This window comes from Anopheles merus, chromosome 2R, assembly GCF_017562075.2.
Source record: "Anopheles merus strain MAF chromosome 2R, AmerM5.1, whole genome shotgun sequence".
Classification (NCBI taxonomy): domain Eukaryota; kingdom Metazoa; phylum Arthropoda; class Insecta; order Diptera; family Culicidae; genus Anopheles; species Anopheles merus.
In genome coordinates, this window is record NC_054082.1 from 61,900,090 (window position 1) to 61,921,050 (window position 20,961).

The following is a 20,961-nucleotide window of genomic DNA, read 5'->3' on the forward strand; positions in this document are numbered from 1 at the left end:
ATTTGTGAGGAGACAAGAGTTGTGGCGGAAGTGTTTGAAGTTCCATAACAATGGCTGTTATGTGAAGTCTGAGTGTGGGAGAGATGGGTCTGACGGAATGCATCATCCTTTGCTGCACGAAGTAGCTGAAACTGCCCGGCAAGCGGTGGTATCTCAGGAGCATTGTTTTACCCACTGTGGTTCAAGTGACGGCATCCTCTTTCAATATGTACCAGTGGTCCTCTACGGCTCAAATAAAACCATTCGTACCGTTGCATTCATTGATAATGGATCGTCCTCTACGTTTGTTGATCATTCCCTGGTAGAGGAGCTTAAAGTAGAGGGAACTCCCAGTCCCATTTGCCTAAAATGGACTGGAAACACAACAAGAAACGAAGCGGGTTCGCTAAAGGGGTTTCACTACGCATATCAGGGATACATGACAGAGCATCCATTCATGAAATATCAGGGGCTCACACCATGCACAATTTATCTTTGCCCGTGCAATCGGTTTCTTCCAAGCAGCTCATGGAAAGATATAAGCACCTCCGTGGGGTGCCCTTTAGTACGTATTATAATCAGGCACCACGAATACTCATCGGAACCGATAACAGTAACCTAGGAAAGCCGATAAAGACCAAGGAAGGGAAAAAAAATGAACCGATCGCATTAAAAACTCGACTCGGTTGGACGATTTATGGTCGATGTCCGATTGCCTCTTCATCCGCCAATAGTGATACACACTGCTTCCACATATGCGAATGTGAAGAAACTAGCAACGAAGCCTTAACTGATGCTGTGAAAAGGTACTTCGCCCTCGAGTCGTTAGGGATTTTCAACCAATCTCAAACGCTAATGTCCACAGATGATACCAGGGCCATTCAGATACTGACAAGGGAGACTCACCTGAAGTCCGGTAGGTTTGAAACCGGGTTGTTATGGAAATACGATGATGTTCGATTACCTTGTAATAAAGACATGGCATTGCGGCGCAACGAATGTTTAAGGAAGAAAATGCGAAGGGATCCTGCATTAGCCAAAGCTATCATAGAAAAAATGAGAGATTACGAGAGGAAGGGATACATTCGACGCGTAGAAACGGAAGAGTTGGTTGAACGAAAATCACGCGATTGGTGTCTGCCTATATTTCCGGTAATAAATCAAAACAAGCCGGGAAAGCTTCGAATGGTTTTTGACGCGGCCGCAAAAGTTCATGGGGTGAGCCTTAACACCTTTCTTCTCTCAGGACCGGATCAACTAACAGAACTAATGAGCGTTCTTCATAAATTTCGAGAGTTTCGCGTAGCTGTGGCTGGTGACATCCGCGAAATGTTTTTTCAAATCAACATGAAGAAGGAAGATCAGCGCAGCCAGCTGATCTTCTGGGACGAAGAAGAGACACACAATGCTGAGCCGACAACGTACGCCGTGACTGTTATGACATTTGGTGCAACGTGCTCACCAGGTACAGCTCACTTCGTCAAGAATAATAACGCCGAAAGGTTTGCTGAACAGTTCCCGCGTGCCGTCCATTGTATCAAATACGAGCACTATGTGGACGATATGCTCGCCAGCGCAGAAACGAGCGAAGAAGTGGCGCAGCTTGCTGAGACAGTGCGGCACATACATGCGGAAGGAGGATTTGAAATACGCAACTGGGTGTCAAATTCTAATGAAGTGTTGGAGCGGCTACGATGGGGAGTCAGCCAGGAGGATGGTCGAGGTGTGGTCATGGACTCGTCGGCGGAAAAAGTATTAGGTATGTGGTGGGAGACTACAACGGATTCCTTTATTTTTCGCCTGAATTTAAAACACGATAAAGGTCTTCTATCTGGTACGCGAATGCCAACGAAGCGGGAAGTACTGCGCACATTGATGCTTGTATACGATCCATTGGGTCTTGTTGGAAATTTTCTAATGTTCATGAAGATTCTGCTTCAGCAAATCTGGCGTGCAGGCTACAGCTGGGACCAACAGATCGATCAGGACTGTGCGGAGAAATGGCTTAAATGGATTAGCACTTTACCATCACTTCAGTCCGTCCGGATTCCACGTTGCTACCGTGTAAAAACATCCGCCGCGGTGCGAAATGTACAGTTGCACATCTTCTGTGATGCCAGTGAAAATGAGATAGCAGCAGTAGCATACTTTCGTTTCGAAGAGGAATTGAATACTCGCTTATAGGGTCGAAAACGCGCGTGAGCCCGTTGAAGTTCTTGTCGATACCGCGACTAGAGCTACAAGCAACAGTGATCGGGGTTCGACTAGCGACGAGCATTGCAACATATCATCGAATGAAGATCACGCGGAGGATTTTCTGGACAGATTCTAGAAACGTAATGAGCTGGCTGAAATCTGATCATCGCAGATATAGTCCGTTTGTCGCGTTCCGGGTCAGCGAGCTCCTAGAGTCGACAGAGGTGAAGGAGTGGAGGTGGCTTCCTACTAAGGCAAACGTCGCAGACGAAGGAACCAAGTGGCAGAGGATCCCTGATATGAATCCGTCGAGCAGATGGTTTCGAGGGCCCAGTTTTTATGGAGTCCCGAGGATGAATGGCCCGTTGAGAACCATATCTCTAGCGATACACCGGAGGAACTGCGCCGTAACGTACTCCATCATTCCGTGACTGTTCCACTAATCACGTTTGATAGATTTTCTAGATAGACGAGGCTTGAAAGATCGATAGGCTACGTGATCCGGTTCGTTAACAATGCTCGACATCGGCTGACCGAAACGCCAGTAACCCGAGGACCGCTGACACAGGAGGAACTCTTGGCATCCGAACGCATTATATTTGCTCAAGTTCAGCTGGAAGCGTTCCCAGAAGAAGTAAAGTTGCTGAAGCAGCAAGCAAGGGAAGAAAGAGAAGTGAACAGAGCACTACAGAAAAGCAGCGCCCTTTACAAATTGTCGCCGGAGCTGGACGATTGTGGGTTAATAAGGATGCGAGGACGTCTGGATATCTGCTCAATAGCTAGTGAACCGTTGAGAAAGCTGGTGATCCTGCCACGCCGACATCATGTTACCGGGCTGATCCTTCTGGCATATCACGTGAAATATCGTCACTGCAACCATCGTACCGCTGTACGTAAACGAGCTTCGAGCGAGGTACTACATACCACGAGTCTTGGCCGAGTATAACCGAATACGGCATTCTTGTCAGTACTGTAAAAATGCGAATGCAGCACCGAAACCACCAATGATGGGTAGTATACCGAGATGCCGAACGGCGGTTGGACAACGTGCATTTACTTATACTGGGCTGGACTATTTCGGAGCGATGTTAGTGGTCGTGGGACGTAGTACAGAAAAACGATGGGGAGTTATCTTTACATGCCTCACAACCCGGGCAATCCACTTGGAACTGGCGCATTCTCTCAATACGACATCGTGCATCTTGGCCATACGTCGCTTCGTGGCACGGCGCGGGCCTCCGAGAGAAATCATAAGCGACCGTGGGACAAACTTCATCGGAGCGTCAAGGGAACTGAAGGAGGCAGTATCAGAGGTAAACGAAGATTAATTAATTTGTGAGTTCTCTACTTCAACTTTTAGATGGACGTTTAACCCCCCTGCAGCACCCCACTTTGGTGGATGCTGGGAGCGCCTGGTACGATCTGTGAAGCAAATCTTGTGCAAGTTCAACCTGCCACGACTCCCATCGGATGAAGTGCTGCAGTCTACCTTAGCCGAAGTGGAGATGATTATAAACTCGCGGCCGCTAACATATGTACCACTAAACGATGAGATGGACATGCCTATAACGCCTAATCACCTTCTATTAGGCAGCTCCGACGGTACCAAGCGCTCTGTCCCGTTTGATGATTCACCAGCGGCGGTATCAGCAACGTGGAGAACAACGTAGCGGAACGCTGACATCTTCTGGAAGAGGTGGGTCGCGGATTACCTGCCCACACTCACCCGCCGCTCGAAATGGTTCCAGTCGGTACGGCCCATCAAAGAAGGAGATGTCGTGATCATCGTGGACGCAAACCTGCCCCGATATACCTGGCCAAAGGAGCGCGCGCTAGCAGTAGTGCGATCTGGAGATGGACAGGTCAGACGAGCCACAGTGCAAACAGCGAACGGAATTTTAGAGCGACCAGCTACAAAACTCGCAGTACTGGACGTGAAACCCATGGAAGACGAAGAAAGTGGCAAGGTTTCCGATGTTACTAAGGATTGTGAGGGATAGGAGCCCTGGGGCACCAAACAGCGATACGGGTTTAAAGTGATAACGAGCGGTTTTCACTGATGGGGAGAATATTACAAACGTGTAATGGCCCTTTAGCGCTGTCTGCTGCATGGGCCTATTTCGACTCCAATTGACGTTTACGAAGTCAACCACGAGGCGCGCGAAAGGGAACGATCGAAGACGACAGCGGCCTTCGCGAATTGTATATTATAAATAGAGACGAGAGATGCGCTCTCGTCCTTTTTTCTTGCTACCGCGAATAAAGACACGTTCTTTATAGTTCGTTAAAACAAAGTTTTATAAAACGCGTCTAGTTTATTTTATGCGATTAGGAAGAAGTTGCATTTGCAACACTGAGTGTTCTGTTGTATTGTAAACAAATTCGTAAAATTTTGTCCAATCGTCCCAGTCATCATGATGTTCGTTTGTATAACTTCTTAGGTATTCGTTTAGACATCTATGTTTTCTTTCTAACGATCCTATAGTCTGTGGGTGGTAAGCTGTGCTAAAGGACTGTTTGAATTTTAAAGATTTCTGAGATTTTGTGTAATATTTCAATGTTATATTCTAGTCCTTGATCTGATTTTAATTCGATATATGTTCCAAATGTAAGAATAAAGTTTTCTACCAATGCTCTTGCTATAGTATTTGCTTCTTTGTTACGGATAGGTATTGCTACGATGTATTTTGTTAAGTCACATTGTATGGTTATTGCATACCTGATGTTTTTGTTAGTTTTTGTTAGTGGTCCTACTGTGTCGATTGATATTATGTTAAAAGGTTTTGTCGGTGTTGTAGTTACAACTGTGTCTTCCTTAGTATGTCTAGGCGTATTATTAATTATGCATGCCTTACAATTTCGTGCGTATTTCTTGATATCATCTTTCATATTTTTCCATATATATTTTTCCCTTATTTTCTGGTACAGTCTGTACTGGCCTATATGTCCTCCCGAAGGGGTCATATGATAATCTGAAATTATTCTCAGCCTATCTTTCTCTGTTGTTATCCATCTAGTTGGAGTAAAAAGGATTATTTCAAACTTGGTAATGGCTCTGTTAGCGATTTCCGTAATTGTTTGTTGGGAATATTCTTTGAATAAATGGTCTTCTTCTGACCATGCTAGCTTATTTCTTCCATATTGCTTCGCGATTTTGCACATTTCTAGAAGAGCAAACTCTAATGCTTGACTTTTATTTACATATTTTCTCAAAAGAAATTTTCCTAGTGCTACTCCATATGAATGGTTGTATATTATGAATTTAACGTTGTTCTTATTTCTCTGCGTACCTATTTTCAATACCTTTCTCACTTCTGAAGGTCTATCTGTTTTGCGATTGGTTTACCTTTGTTTATATCAGTTTGCGCGTTATTTTTCTTAACCATGGCTCTCGTATTAACCATTAAAATCGTTTTTGATTTTGGTATTGATGCCGTTAGGTCATCCGAGTTAAGGATTATTCTCGATAGTGCGTCTGCCGCAACATTAGCTTTACCTGCTAAATATTCTGTTTCAAAGTCAAACTCTTCTAAATCTAGTCTCATTCTGGTCAGTTTAGAAGTAAGATTTTTCATACCAAATAAGTATGCTAGTGGTCTATGATCTGTTCTAACTATAAATTTTTGACCATATACATAAGGTTTAAAATAATTAATTGCCCAATGTATAGCTGTAAGCTCTTCCTCGATAATTGGCTTATTCTTCTCTCCTGGTGTAAAACATTTACTCGCAAACGCGACTGGTAAATCGTTTCCATCTGTTATTTGTGATAACACTGCACCACATGCCATATCCGATGCGTCTGTCGTATTTGTGAATTGCTTTTTAAAATCTGGATATTGTAAAATTGTGGGTGAGAGTAAGCTTTGTTTCAATGTATCGAAAGCTGCTTGACATTCTGAAGTCCATGCAAACTTAACGTCTCTCTTAATCAAATTATTAATTGGTTTAGCTATCTTAGTAAAATTCTGTACAAATTTACGATAATAATTACAAAATGCGACAAAACGTCTTGCTTCGTCAGCATTAGTAGGAATCGAGAAGTTTTTAATTGGGTCAAACTTTGCGTCGTCCGGATAAATTCCTTTATCTGTTATTTTATGACCTAAGTACGTTACTTCTGTTTTGAAGAAACAACATTTCGCTGCATTTAGTTTAAGGTTGTACTTTCTTAGCCTATCAAAAATTACCTAAATTACAGATATGATGCTGTGCATTGCATTATTATTATTATTTATTTAATCTATGGCCTAATTAAGATGTAACAGTTCAATTGAAAAAAAAAAATACATATCAAAAATAAGATTTGCATCGCAATTCACTGCGGCCACGGCAAAAGCCGGAGACGTTCCTTGAAGCACTGAGTTGAGATGTCGAAGGCGAAGCAATCCGAGACAGTGTTGAAGACAGCCGACATGCGGAACATAGGGTCAGACCGACCAGCACTGGAACGGGGTTGAGCGAGCCGTAGAGTTTCTCTAGACCTAAGTGTTCGGGATGGTGCATAGATATCGACTCGATGCAACAAAGGCGATGAGTCGATAGAGCCATTTAGCAATCCAGAAGAATGCAATCCCATTTAGCAATCCAGATGAAAGAGCACTGTGCATTGCGTCTTCTAACCGAAAGAGGTTCAAGGCCTAGAAGACGGCACCGCGCAGCATACGGAGGAAGATTATTGCGATCCTGCCAGGGAAGTAGGCGTAGGGCATATCTCGTGAGCTTACGTTGAATCGCCTCAAGTCGAGCAATTGAAGAAGCGGTAGCTGGGCTCCACACTACGCACGAATATTCCAGAACCGAACGAACGATGCAGTTGTACACAGCTTTGATGCACATGGGGTTGCGGAATTCATTAGTTGTCCGGATAACCACGCCAAGTAATTGATTTCCTCTAGCTACAACGTCATCGATATGCTGTTTAAAGTTCAAATTAGAGTCAAGCAGAACGCCCAGGTCTTTGGTATGATGCTGTAGATTAACTGCAGTGCCGTCCATGAAGTAGGTCCCAGTCACTGGGCTCCTGCATCGACTAAAAGACACACAGTAGCATTTCTCGATGCAGATAGTCAGTCCATTACGCTTGCACCACGAACAGAAAATTTCGATGCAGTCTTGCAGGAATGTACAATCACCTGTGTTGTGAATAGGCGCAAAAATTTTTGCGTCGTCGGCAAACAGACTGATACTGTCGGGAGGTAAAGCCAGGGTAACATCGTTGATAAACAATATGAAGAGAAGCAGGCCAATATTGCTTCCTTGTGGCACACCCGAGCTGCTGACTATTTCTTTAGACATATGCTTATCAATTTTCACGATGTATGTGCGATTAATTAGGTAAGACTTAAGCCACTGTACGAGCGAGCTGGGAACTCCTAGCTTGTCGAGTTTAGCGAGAAGAATTGCGTGCGGAAGAGAGTCGAATGCTGCTTTCAGATCTGTATAAATTGCATCGACTTGAGCTCCGGCATCAATTTGACTAGTGCAATAGGTTACAAACTCAACCAGGTTCGTGGTAGTCGACTTTTTTGGCACGAATCCATGTTGACACGGGCTTAGGTAGCTGCGGCATGCATGTAGCAGATGTTTGTATATCACTAGTTCGAACACCTTGGCAATGGCACACAAAGATGTAATACCCCGGTAGTTGATGGCATCTGTCCTGTCGCCCTTTTTGTAAATAGGAACCATCCAAGATTTCCTCCATGTTTTGGGAAAGTAGCCATTGGCTAGCGATGCATTGAACAATTTTGCAAGGATAGGTGCTACTGTCGTTTGACAGCGTTTCAGCACGGTAGAAGGAATTCCGTCGGGTCCAGGAGCGAAGGAAGGCTTTAGTTGCGCTAGGGCAGATAAACGCTAGGGCAGATAATGATCTGTATATACAAATGCTAGCTCTGGTGTTAAACCAGCCAAAGCGATAGCCATCATCCTTTGAAAGCTGTTTGGGCTGATGTTGCGTCCAAATGGCATGTCTCAGGTGAGAGAGCCTTGCTGCGTAGAGTGACTGGTATGCCCACCTTAAATGAGACAAATGAGAGTGTACTGGTGTCAGCGCCAAATTTCGTCAGACGGTGAACGAACACATCCCGCTTGTCGAGTGCTAGACGTACTTGCACCATGTGTGAGATTTGCTCAGTTGTGACCCATGGGGCAAAACGTGTAAAGAATAGCCACATTCGCATGTCAGTGTGTGGAATGATATCCAATGAATCCGAGTCAAGCGGCGATCCGGATCCTCTAAGTAGTGGTGATAGCGGCTTAATAGGTGGTGGCATGGTAGTGTTGGACGACGATCCGCTCGCACTTACACTAAGTGAAGCGGCCAAGGATGGAAACTGTTGTGACGATGTAATATTGTTGACCCCTGAAGTAAACAATCCTGGATTCGATGATGCTGGGTTGTGATGGATGGGTTGTTGTGACGGCAAATCAGTGGCGATGTTCGACGAAAACAAACAAGAACGGATCTCGTCCTTAAGCACTTTCAGGTGCTCGCGCTTATTATCTGTGATCTGTTGTGACAGCTCACTACGCAGGCTCACTTTAAGGTCGGCTATGCTGGACAGTAGGTCGACAGAAGTGTGAGTGTACGGGGTGGATGACCTCAACACGGCCGTACGCGGATCCTTGTGAAACTTTACACAAGCTTTACAGGCCCAAAAAAGTTGTACACAGGACTCTATAGTAGCGGAGAATTCCTCAGAAAGTCCGCTGCATGAGAAGTGAAACTCAGAGTTGCACCAACCCTGGCATTTCACAATGCGATCAGCAGCTACGATGTCGTTAGCGCAGGCGGAACAAATACCAGCTATTGCTTTGTGGATGAGCGATTGATTGTGATGTTGTAGCGACGTAATGATTGTGGGCCGGAAAACGATTCCAGGTGATTGACGGTGAATAATCCAGTTGTTAAACAAAACCAGGCAATCAAGTCACCTACACCAGCAACAGGTTCAGCAAAGAAACAGGTTTTCACGGAATAATATTGAAAATAGTCGGAGCGCAGAGAATCTTCGACCAGTCACAGTGACGTTTTGAGTGAGAGAGTAAATTTTGCTACAGTAACGCTTGAATTGCTTTGGTTGCGCGTTTCGGTTGTTTTCGATAAATGTGTCTCAATTGTTTTTTCTATGAACGGTATGGTCTGGGTGTGTTGCTATGGTGTGGCTTGATTTGCTGATGTGTTATAATGAACGTATTTCAATGGTGTGATTTGGCTTTCCGAGGTGTGTTACAATGAGTCTATAGTTGATAGTGTGGTTTATAATAAGTTCTTTTTAGCAGATATGCTACACCTGCCCCCTTTAATAGAATAACGTAATGAATTACAATGAATGAAGTTATTCTCCTGTGTACTTAATTAGTCTGTTTTTGTGTACTGTAGAGGTTTTCTTTGTTATATTGTTTTGTATTACGCAATTAGGCCCTTGGTCACTTACTACTGTGAAAGGTCCAATGTATACTGGATCTAATTTTTTTCTGTTTTCATTTTCCAAATATACCTGATATCCTATCTTTATAATGAGTGGTACTGTATCTTTATTAAAGATTCGCTGTCTTCTTTTGCAACGCTTAAGTTTAAGTTTTATTCTTTGCTTTTATCAAATTTTATCTAGCTATTTCGTTTGATTTTTGGAGTTTATATTTAATTTCGAAATGATATTGGTCAATATTATAAACTGGTTCTATTTTTATTTTAAATATATCTTGTGGTAAATTGGCGTAAATACCAGTTCGTATGGTGTGTAGTTTATATCTGAGTATTACAAACGTGTAATGGCCCTTTAGCGCTGTTTGCTGCATGGGCCTGTGTCGACTCCAATTGACGATTACGAAGTCAACCACGAGGCGCGCGAAAGGGAACGATCGAAGACGACAGCGGCCATCGCGAATTGTATATTATAAATAGAGACGAGAGATGCGCTCTCGTCCTTTTTTCTTGCTACCGCGAATAAAGACACGTTCTTTATAGTTCGTTAAAACAAAGTTTTATAAAACGCGTCTAGTTTATTTTATGCGATTAGGAAGAAGTTGCATTTGCAACATTCTATAAAGAACGTATAATACTGCGTGTTAAGTGAACTTCTACCGCGTTCGAACTTTAGTTGTCCTTAACAATAAAAACTATCACACGTGAAAATCATTCTATTAGGTCGCCGGTGTGTATTGTTGTGTAAGTCTCGGGAGTGAACCGCGAGTACGCTAGTAAAACGCGAAGTGTTCATCCGGAGCGTAACGTAAATCGGTGCGAGAAGTGACGCGAATTTAGAAGTGATAAGTGAAAATGTTAAGCAACAGCCCTGAAACAGAAGGCTCCTGCGAACAGCTCGCTGAACACGAGCAGCAAGCTGGACCCACGATGAGATCCCCGCACGGAGTGGCGGGGAGAAGGACGCAACGTCTGGGATGGTCGTTCAGCAGCACGAGCAACAAGCGGCGCCGTCGACGAGCTCGATTGTGCGAAACACCGAGGCGAAGGACGCAACGCCAGGAAAGGTGAGAGTATCGGCGACCCCGGATGCGTTAGCAGCTCGTGAGCATGTGGTACGTAGGAGAAGACTTGAGCTTGATCGGCTTGAGTTCGAAGCGGAGAAGGCTCGTAAGGAGATTGAATTCGAGGAACGCGAACTGGAAATTTTGCGGCAATTTGGTCAGGTAGGCTCGTCGGGTCAAGTGGAGAAAACTGTAGCGTGGCTTACCGAGACGGACCGTATCGGTATGGCTACCGGAGTGCAACGCGATGGCGGTAGCGCTGGGCACCATCGCCTGAGTCATCACCCGTTAACACCTACGGGAAGCCGTGCTAGCTTTCCCTCACATTACGATCCGACATGGTTCTAGGATCAACGAGCGGCTGAAGAGCAAGAGTATGCGGCGTGGCGTTGCGCGGTGGATAATTCCTTTACGAATGGTCGTGAAAGCCATCACGTTAGGCAGTACAATTTGAACTCGACAAATGTACAAAATGGTGGTACAAACCACGTGTCATCATCGCCATACGCCGGCCTCGGAAGCACGGAGCTTAATAAAAGCCATGGGAATGCGCGGCATGCAATCGGAAGTGAACTGCCTTCCTTTAGCGGTGCAATTTCAGAATGGCCAATATTTTATGCGCATTTTAAACGTTCATCTGCCGCTTGTGGCTACACCGAGGAGGAGAACCTTCTGCGTCTGCAAAAGGCTCTTCGTGGACCTGCTTTGGAGGCTGTTGAGGATCTGCTGCTACTTCCTAACAGCTTGAACGAGACGCTAAGTGTCCTGGAAGCGGAATTCGGAAGGCCAGAACTGGTCGTAGACACCTTGATCGAGAAAGTGAGGACGATGACTGCTCCCAAAATTGAAAAACTGGAAACGATGGCAGCGTTTGGATCAGCTGTACGGAAAATGTGTGCTGCGATTCGAATCTCCGGGCTACGCGACTACCAATGCAACGTCGCGCTTCTGAAGGAACTATCGGCGAAGCTTCCCCCGACTAAGCGCTTGGAATGGGGGCGGTACAAACTGCGCCTACCTGAGGTAACGCTTATGGATTTCGGTAAGTGGATCGCGGAGATAGGAGCGGGCGCAAAGCTTGAGGTGTGTCCCAACACTAACACCGACCAATATAACCGTGGGAATACCGATCGATCACAACCACCTAGAAGGGCCCGGGCGTATTTAAATGTTCATGAAACTACCTCTACTAACGAAGCACCCCGTCAACGCTCATGCCTAATGTGTCGCGGTACTTGTAGAAGTCTAGGCGAGTGTTTTAGATTCCTTGATTTGACTCCTACCGATAGGCGAGCATTTGTGAGGAGACAAGAGTTGTGGCGGAAGTGTTTGAAGTTCCATAACAATGGCTGTTATGTGAAGTCTGAGTGTGGGAGAGATGGGTCTGACGGAATGCATCATCCTTTGCTGCACGAAGTAGCTGAAACTGCCCGGCAAGCGGTGGTATCTCAGGAGCATTGTTTTACCCACTGTGGTTCAAGTGACGGCATCCTCTTTCAATATGTACCAGTGGTCCTCTACGGCTCAAATAAAACCATTCGTACCGTTGCATTCATTGATAATGGATCGTCCTCTACGTTTGTTGATCATTCCCTGGTAGAGGAGCTTAAAGTAGAGGGAACTCCCAGTCCCATTTGCCTAAAATGGACTGGAAACACAACAAGAAACGAAGCGGGTTCGCTAAAGGGGTTTCACTACGCATATCAGGGATACATGACAGAGCATCCATTCATGAAATATCAGGGGCTCACACCATGCACAATTTATCTTTGCCCGTGCAATCGGTTTCTTCCAAGCAGCTCATGGAAAGATATAAGCACCTCCGTGGGGTGCCCTTTAGTACGTATTATAATCAGGCACCACGAATACTCATCGGAACCGATAACAGTAACCTAGGAAAGCCGATAAAGACCAAGGAAGGGAAAAAAAATGAACCGATCGCATTAAAAACTCGACTCGGTTGGACGATTTATGGTCGATGTCCGATTGCCTCTTCATCCGCCAATAGTGATACACACTGCTTCCACATATGCGAATGTGAAGAAACTAGCAACGAAGCCTTAACTGATGCTGTGAAAAGGTACTTCGCCCTCGAGTCGTTAGGGATTTTCAACCAATCTCAAACGCTAATGTCCACAGATGATACCAGGGCCATTCAGATACTGACAAGGGAGACTCACCTGAAGTCCGGTAGGTTTGAAACCGGGTTGTTATGGAAATACGATGATGTTCGATTACCTTGTAATAAAGACATGGCATTGCGGCGCAACGAATGTTTAAGGAAGAAAATGCGAAGGGATCCTGCATTAGCCAAAGCTATCATAGAAAAAATGAGAGATTACGAGAGGAAGGGATACATTCGACGCGTAGAAACGGAAGAGTTGGTTGAACGAAAATCACGCGATTGGTGTCTGCCTATATTTCCGGTAATAAATCAAAACAAGCCGGGAAAGCTTCGAATGGTTTTTGACGCGGCCGCAAAAGTTCATGGGGTGAGCCTTAACACCTTTCTTCTCTTAGGACCGGATCAACTAACAGAACTAATGAGCGTTCTTCATAAATTTCGAGAGTTTCGCGTAGCTGTGGCTGGTGATATCCGCGAAATGTTTTTTCAAATCAACATGAAGAAGGAAGATCAGCGCAGCCAGCTGATCTTCTGGGACGAAGAAGAGACACACAATGCTGAGCCGACAACGTACGCCGTGACTGTTATGACATTTGGTGCAACGTGCTCACCAGGTACAGCTCACTTCGTCAAGAATAATAACGCCGAAAGGTTTGCTGAACAGTTCCCGCGTGCCGTCCATTGTATCAAATACGAGCACTATGTGGACGATATGCTCGCCAGCGCAGAAACGAGCGAAGAAGTGGCGCAGCTTGCTGAGACAGTGCGGCACATACATGCGGAAGGAGGATTTGAAATACGCAACTGGGTGTCAAATTCTAATGAAGTGTTGGAGCGGCTACGATGGGGAGTCAGCCAGGAGGATGGTCGAGGTGTGGTCATGGACTCGTCGGCGGAAAAAGTATTAGGTATGTGGTGGGAGACTACAACGGATTCCTTTATTTTTCGCCTGAATTTAAAACACGATAAAGGTCTTCTATCTGGTACGCGAATGCCAACGAAGCGGGAAGTACTGCGCACATTGATGCTTGTATACGATCCATTGGGTCTTGTTGGAAATTTTCTAATGTTCATGAAGATTCTGCTTCAGCAAATCTGGCGTGCAGGCTACAGCTGGGACCAACAGATCGATCAGGACTGTGCGGAGAAATGGCTTAAATGGATTAGCACTTTACCATCACTTCAGTCCGTCCGGATTCCACGTTGCTACCGTGTAAAAACATCCGCCGCGGTGCGAAATGTACAGTTGCACATCTTCTGTGATGCCAGTGAAAATGAGATAGCAGCAGTAGCATACTTTCGTTTCGAAGAGGAATTGAATACTCGCTTATAGGGTCGAAAACGCGCGTGAGCCCGTTGAAGTTCTTGTCGATACCGCGACTAGAGCTACAAGCAACAGTGATCGGGGTTCGACTAGCGACGAGCATTGCAACATATCATCGAATGAAGATCACGCGGAGGATTTTCTGGACAGATTCTAGAAACGTAATGAGCTGGCTGAAATCTGATCATCGCAGATATAGTCCGTTTGTCGCGTTCCGGGTCAGCGAGCTCCTAGAGTCGACAGAGGTGAAGGAGTGGAGGTGGCTTCCTACTAAGGCAAACGTCGCAGACGAAGGAACCAAGTGGCAGAGGATCCCTGATATGAATCCGTCGAGCAGATGGTTTCGAGGGCCCAGTTTTTTATGGAGTCCCGAGGATGAATGGCCCGTTGAGAACCATATCTCTAGCGATACACCGGAGGAACTGCTTCGTAACGTACTCCATCATTCCGTGACTGTTCCACTAATCACGTTTGATAGATTTTCTAGATAGACGAGGCTTGAAAGATCGATAGGCTACGTGATCCGGTTCGTTAACAATGCTCGACATCGGCTGACCGAAACGCCAGTAACCCGAGGACCGCTGACACAGGAGGAACTCTTGGCATCCGAACGCATTATATTTGCTCAAGTTCAGCTGGAAGCGTTCCCAGAAGAAGTAAAGTTGCTGAAGCAGCAAGCAAGGGAAGAAAGAGAAGTGAACAGAGCACTACAGAAAAGCAGCGCCCTTTACAAATTGTCGCCGGAGCTGGACGATTGTGGGTTAATAAGGATGCGAGGACGTCTGGATATCTGCTCAATAGCTAGTGAACCGTTGAGAAAGCTGGTGATCCTGCCACGCCGACATCATGTTACCGGGCTGATCCTTCTGGCATATCACGTGAAATATCGTCACTGCAACCATCGTACCGCTGTACGTAAACGAGCTTCGAGCGAGGTACTACATACCACGAGTCTTGGCCGAGTATAACCGAATACGGCATTCTTGTCAGTACTGTAAAAATGCGAATGCAGCACCGAAACCACCAATGATGGGTAGTATACCGAGATGCCGAACGGCGGTTGGACAACGTGCATTTACTTATACTGGGCTGGACTATTTCGGAGCGATGTTAGTGGTCGTGGGACGTAGTACAGAAAAACGATGGGGAGTTATCTTTACATGCCTCACAACCCGGGCAATCCACTTGGAACTGGCGCATTCTCTCAATACGACATCGTGCATCTTGGCCATACGTCGCTTCGTGGCACGGCGCGGGCCTCCGAGAGAAATCATAAGCGACCGTGGGACAAACTTCATCGGAGCGTCAAGGGAACTGAAGGAGGCAGTATCAGAGGTAAACGAAGATTAATTAATTTGTGAGTTCTCTACTTCAACTTTTAGATGGACGTTTAACCCCCCTGCAGCACCCCACTTTGGTGGATGCTGGGAGCGCCTGGTACGATCTGTGAAGCAAATCTTGTGCAAGTTCAACCTGCCACGACTCCCATCGGATGAAGTGCTGCAGTCTACCTTAGCCGAAGTGGAGATGATTATAAACTCGCGGCCGCTAACATATGTACCACTAAACGATGAGATGGACATGCCTATAACGCCTAATCACCTTCTATTAGGCAGCTCCGACGGTACCAAGCGCTCTGTCCCGTTTGATGATTCACCAGCGGCGGTATCAGCAACGTGGAGAACAACGTAGCGGAACGCTGACATCTTCTGGAAGAGGTGGGTCGCGGATTACCTGCCCACACTCACCCGCCGCTCGAAATGGTTCCAGTCGGTACGGCCCATCAAAGAAGGAGATGTCGTGATCATCGTGGACGCAAACCTGCCCCGATATACCTGGCCAAAGGAGCGCGCGCTAGCAGTAGTGCGATCTGGAGATGGACAGGTCAGACGAGCCACAGTGCAAACAGCGAACGGAATTTTAGAGCGACCAGCTACAAAACTCGCAGTACTGGACGTGAAACCCATGGAAGACGAAGAAAGTGGCAAGGTTTCCGATGTTACTAAGGATTGTGAGGGATAGGAGCCCTGGGGCACCAAACAGCGATACGGGTTTAAAGTGATAACGAGCGGTTTTCACTGATGGGGAGAATATTACAAACGTGTAATGGCCCTTTAGCGCTGTCTGCTGCATGGGCCTATTTCGACTCCAATTGACGTTTACGAAGTCAACCACGAGGCGCGCGAAAGGGAACGATCGAAGACGACAGCGGCCTTCGCGAATTGTATATTATAAATAGAGACGAGAGATGCGCTCTCGTCCTTTTTTCTTGCTACCGCGAATAAAGACACGTTCTTTATAGTTCGTTAAAACAAAGTTTTATAAAACGCGTCTAGTTTATTTTATGCGATTAGGAAGAAGTTGCATTTGCAACACTGAGTGTTCTGTTGTATTGTAAACAAATTCGTAAAATTTTGTCCAATCGTCCCAGTCATTATGATGTTCGTTTGTATAACTTCTTAGGTATTCGTTTAGACATCTATGTTTTCTTTCTAACGATCCTATAGTCTGTGGGTGGTAAGCTGTGCTAAAGGACTGTTTGAATTTTAAAGATTTCTGAGATTTTGTGTAATATTTCAATGTTATATTCTAGTCCTTGATCTGATTTTAATTCGATATATGTTCCAAATGTAAGAATAAAGTTTTCTACCAATGCTCTTGCTATAGTATTTGCTTCTTTGTTACGGATAGGTATTGCTACGATGTATTTTGTTAAGTCACATTGTATGGTTATTGCATACCTGATGTTTTTGTTAGTTTTTGTTAGTGGTCCTACTGTGTCGATTGATATTATGTTAAAAGGTTTTGTCGGTGTTGTAGTTACAACTGTGTCTTCCTTAGTATGTCTAGGCGTATTATTAATTATGCATGCCTTACAATTTCGTGCGTATTTCTTGATATCATCTTTCATATTTTTCCATATATATTTTTCCCTTATTTTCTGGTACAGTCTGTACTGGCCTATATGTCCTCCCGAAGGGGTCATATGATAATCTGAAATTATTCTCAGCCTATCTTTCTCTGTTGTTATCCATCTAGTTGGAGTAAAAAGGATTATTTCAAACTTGGTAATGGCTCTGTTAGCGATTTCCGTAATTTTTTGTTGGGAATATTCTTTGAATAAATGGTCTTCTTCTGACCATGCTAGCTTATTTCTTCCATATTGCTTCGCGATTTTGCACATTTCTAGAAGAGCAAACTCTAATGCTTGACTTTTATTTACATATTTTCTCAAAAGAAATTTTCCTAGTGCTACTCCATATGAATGGTTGTATATTATGAATTTAACGTTGTTCTTATTTCTCTGCGTACCTATTTTCAATACCTTTCTCACTTCTGAAGGTCTATCTGTTTTGCGATTGGTTTACCTTTGTTTATATCAGTTTGCGCGTTATTTTTCTTAACCATGGCTCTCGTATTAACCATTAAAATCGTTTTTGATTTTGGTATTGATGCCGTTAGGTCATCCGAGTTAAGGATTATTCTCGATAGTGCGTCTGCCGCAACATTAGCTTTACCTGCTAAATATTCTGTTTCAAAGTCAAACTCTTCTAAATCTAGTCTCATTCTGGTCAGTTTAGAAGTAAGATTTTTCATACCAAATAAGTATGCTAGTGGTCTATGATCTGTTCTAACTATAAATTTTTGACCATATACATAAGGTTTAAAATAATTAATTGCCCAATGTATAGCTGTAAGCTCTTCCTCGATAATTGGCTTATTCTTCTCTCCTGGTGTAAAACATTTACTCGCAAACGCGACTGGTAAATCGTTTCCATCTGTTATTTGTGATAACACTGCACCACATGCCATATCCGATGCGTCTGTCGTATTTGTGAATTGCTTTTTAAAATCTGGATATTGTAAAATTGTGGGTGAGAGTAAGCTTTGTTTCAATGTATCGAAAGCTGCTTGACATTCTGAAGTCCATGCAAACTTAACGTCTCTCTTAATCAAATTATTAATTGGTTTAGCTATCTTAGTAAAATTCTGAACAAATTTACGATAATAATTACAAAATGCGACAAAACGTCTTGCTTCGTCAGCATTAGTAGGAATCGAGAAGTTTTTAATTGGGTCAAACTTTGCGTCGTCCGGATAAATTCCTTTATCTGTTATTTTATGACCTAAGTACGTTACTTCTGTTTTGAAGAAACAACATTTCGCTGCATTTAGTTTAAGGTTGTACTTTCTTAGCCTATCAAAAATTACCTAAATTACTGATATGATGCTGTGCATTGCATTATTATTATTATTTATTTAATCTATGGCCTAATTAAGATGTAACAGTTCAATTGAAAAAAAAATACATATCAAAAATAAGATTTGCATCGCAATTCACTGCGGCCACGGCAAAAGCCGGAGACGTTCCTTGAAGCACTGAGTTGAGATGTCGAAGGCGAAGCAATCCGAGACAGTGTTGAAGACAGCCGACATGCGGAACATAGGGTCAGACCGACCAGCACTGGAACGGGGTTGAGCGAGCCGTAGAGTTTCTCTAGACCTAAGTGTTCGGGATGGTGCATAGATATCGACTCGATGCAACAAAGGCGATGAGTCGATAGAGCCATTTAGCAATCCAGAAGAATGCAATCCCATTTAGCAATCCAGATGAAAGAGCACTGTGCATTGCGTCTTCTAACCGAAAGAGGTTCAAGGCCTAGAAGACGGCACCGCGCAGCATACGGAGGAAGATTATTGCGATCCTGCCAGGGAAGTAGGCGTAGGGCATATCTCGTGAGCTTACGTTGAATCGCCTCAAGTCGAGCAATTGAAGAAGCGGTAGCTGGGCTCCACACTACGCACGAATATTCCAGAACCGAACGAACGATGCAGTTGTACACAGCTTTGATGCACATGGGGTTGCGGAATTCATTAGTTGTCCGGATAACCACGCCAAGTAATTGATTTCCTCTAGCTACAACGTCATCGATATGCTGTTTAAAGTTCAAATTAGAGTCAAGCAGAACGCCCAGGTCTTTGGTATGATGCTGTCGATTAACTGCAGTGCCGTCCATGAAGTAGGTCCCAGTCACTGGGCTCCTGCATCGACTAAAAGACACACAGTAGCATTTCTCGATGCAGATAGTCAGTCCATTACGCTTGCACCACGAACAGAAAATTTCGATGCAGTCTTGCAGGAATGTACAATCACCTGTGTTGTGAATAGGCGCAAAAATTTTTGCGTCGTCGGCAAACAGACTGATACTGTCGGGAGGTAAAGCCAGGATAACATCGTTGATAAACAATATGAAGAGAAACAGGCCAATATTGCTTCCTTGTGGCACACCCGAGCTGCTGACTATTTCTTTGGACATGTGCTTATCAATTTTCACGATGTATGTGCGATTAATTAGGTAAGACTTAAGCCACTGTACGAGCGAGCTGGGAACTCCTAGCTTGTCGAGTTTAGCGAGAAGAATTGCGTGCGGAAGAGAGTCGAATGCTGCTTTCAGATCTGTATAAATTGCATCGACTTGAGCTCCGGCATCAATTTGACTAGTGCAATAGGTTACAAACTCAACCAGGTTCGTGGTAGTCGACTTTTTTGGCACGAATCCATGTTGACACGGGCTTAGGTAGCTGCGGCATGCATGTAGCAGATGTTTGTATATCACTAGTTCGAACACCTTGGCAATGGCACACAAAGATGTAATACCCCGGTAGTTGATGGCATCTGTCCTGTCGCCCTTTTTGTAAATAGGAACCATCCAAGATTTCCTCCATGTTTTGGGAAAGTAGCCATTGGCTAGCGATGCATTGAACAATTTTGCAAGGATAGGTGCTACTGTCGTTTGACAGCGTTTCAGCACGGTAGAAGGAATTCCGTCGGGTCCAGGAGCGAAGGAAGGCTTTAGTTGCGCTAGGGCAGATAAACGCTAGGGCAGATAATGATCTGTATATACAAATGCTAGCTCTGGTGTTAAACCAGCCAAAGCGATAGCCATCATCCTTTGAAAGCTGTTTGGGCTGATGTTGCGTCCAAATGGCATTCGTGTAAACTGATAGCGGCCTGTTGGTGTGGAAAAAGCTGTATATTTTTTAGAATTTTTATCAAGCTTGATTTGATGAAACCCTGACATCAAATCCAATGTGCTGAAATATGTGGCTCTTCCTAACTGATCTTGTATCGTGTCTATGCGAGGTAAAGGGAATTTGTCTGGTAAAATTTGCTTGTTTAACTGCCGAAAATCCACTACTTCACGCCATTTCTTCTTGTCTTCAACTGATTTCCCTACAAACAACGAGCGGGATATTTTATCATGGTGTGTGTAAAAACCTAGAGTTAAGCGGAGAATCGGTGTGAAATACACGGAGGCGAGAGCGCGTTTTGGTTTCGACACAGTTTTGGCACTAACACAGTTACACATGTGGAAATGTGTGCGTTCATTTTCGGCCAGCTCGCTCAGTTTGATCTGCTCACAGCGCTGTGCTGATGTCGGTGTCTCGCTTGCACTGCTGTACCGAAAGTTCCTCTGTGTGCTCTCGTTCTTGCTACCACACTAAATCGTCAGTACAGCTCAAGGATCGGCAGCGAGCGGCCGCACGTGCGTCAGCCTAAGTCCTGGACGATTGATGTTATGATTTTGTAAAGTGTTCAAGTGTTCAAGTGTTGTGCGAATTCAAATGAAGCTGCGCGAATGATTCGTAATGCATGTTATGTACATCGCGCAGCTTCATTTCGTACCTTTTTTACAGTAATCAACGTGTACAAAAGGATCTACGCAGATATTCGGCCATTTTAACGTTTGCATCGATGGAGTGATCAATTTTATTTTAGTCAAATATTGTGTATCAACTTACGTAAATGTGTGAAATCGTATAAAGTTAAAATGTAAAT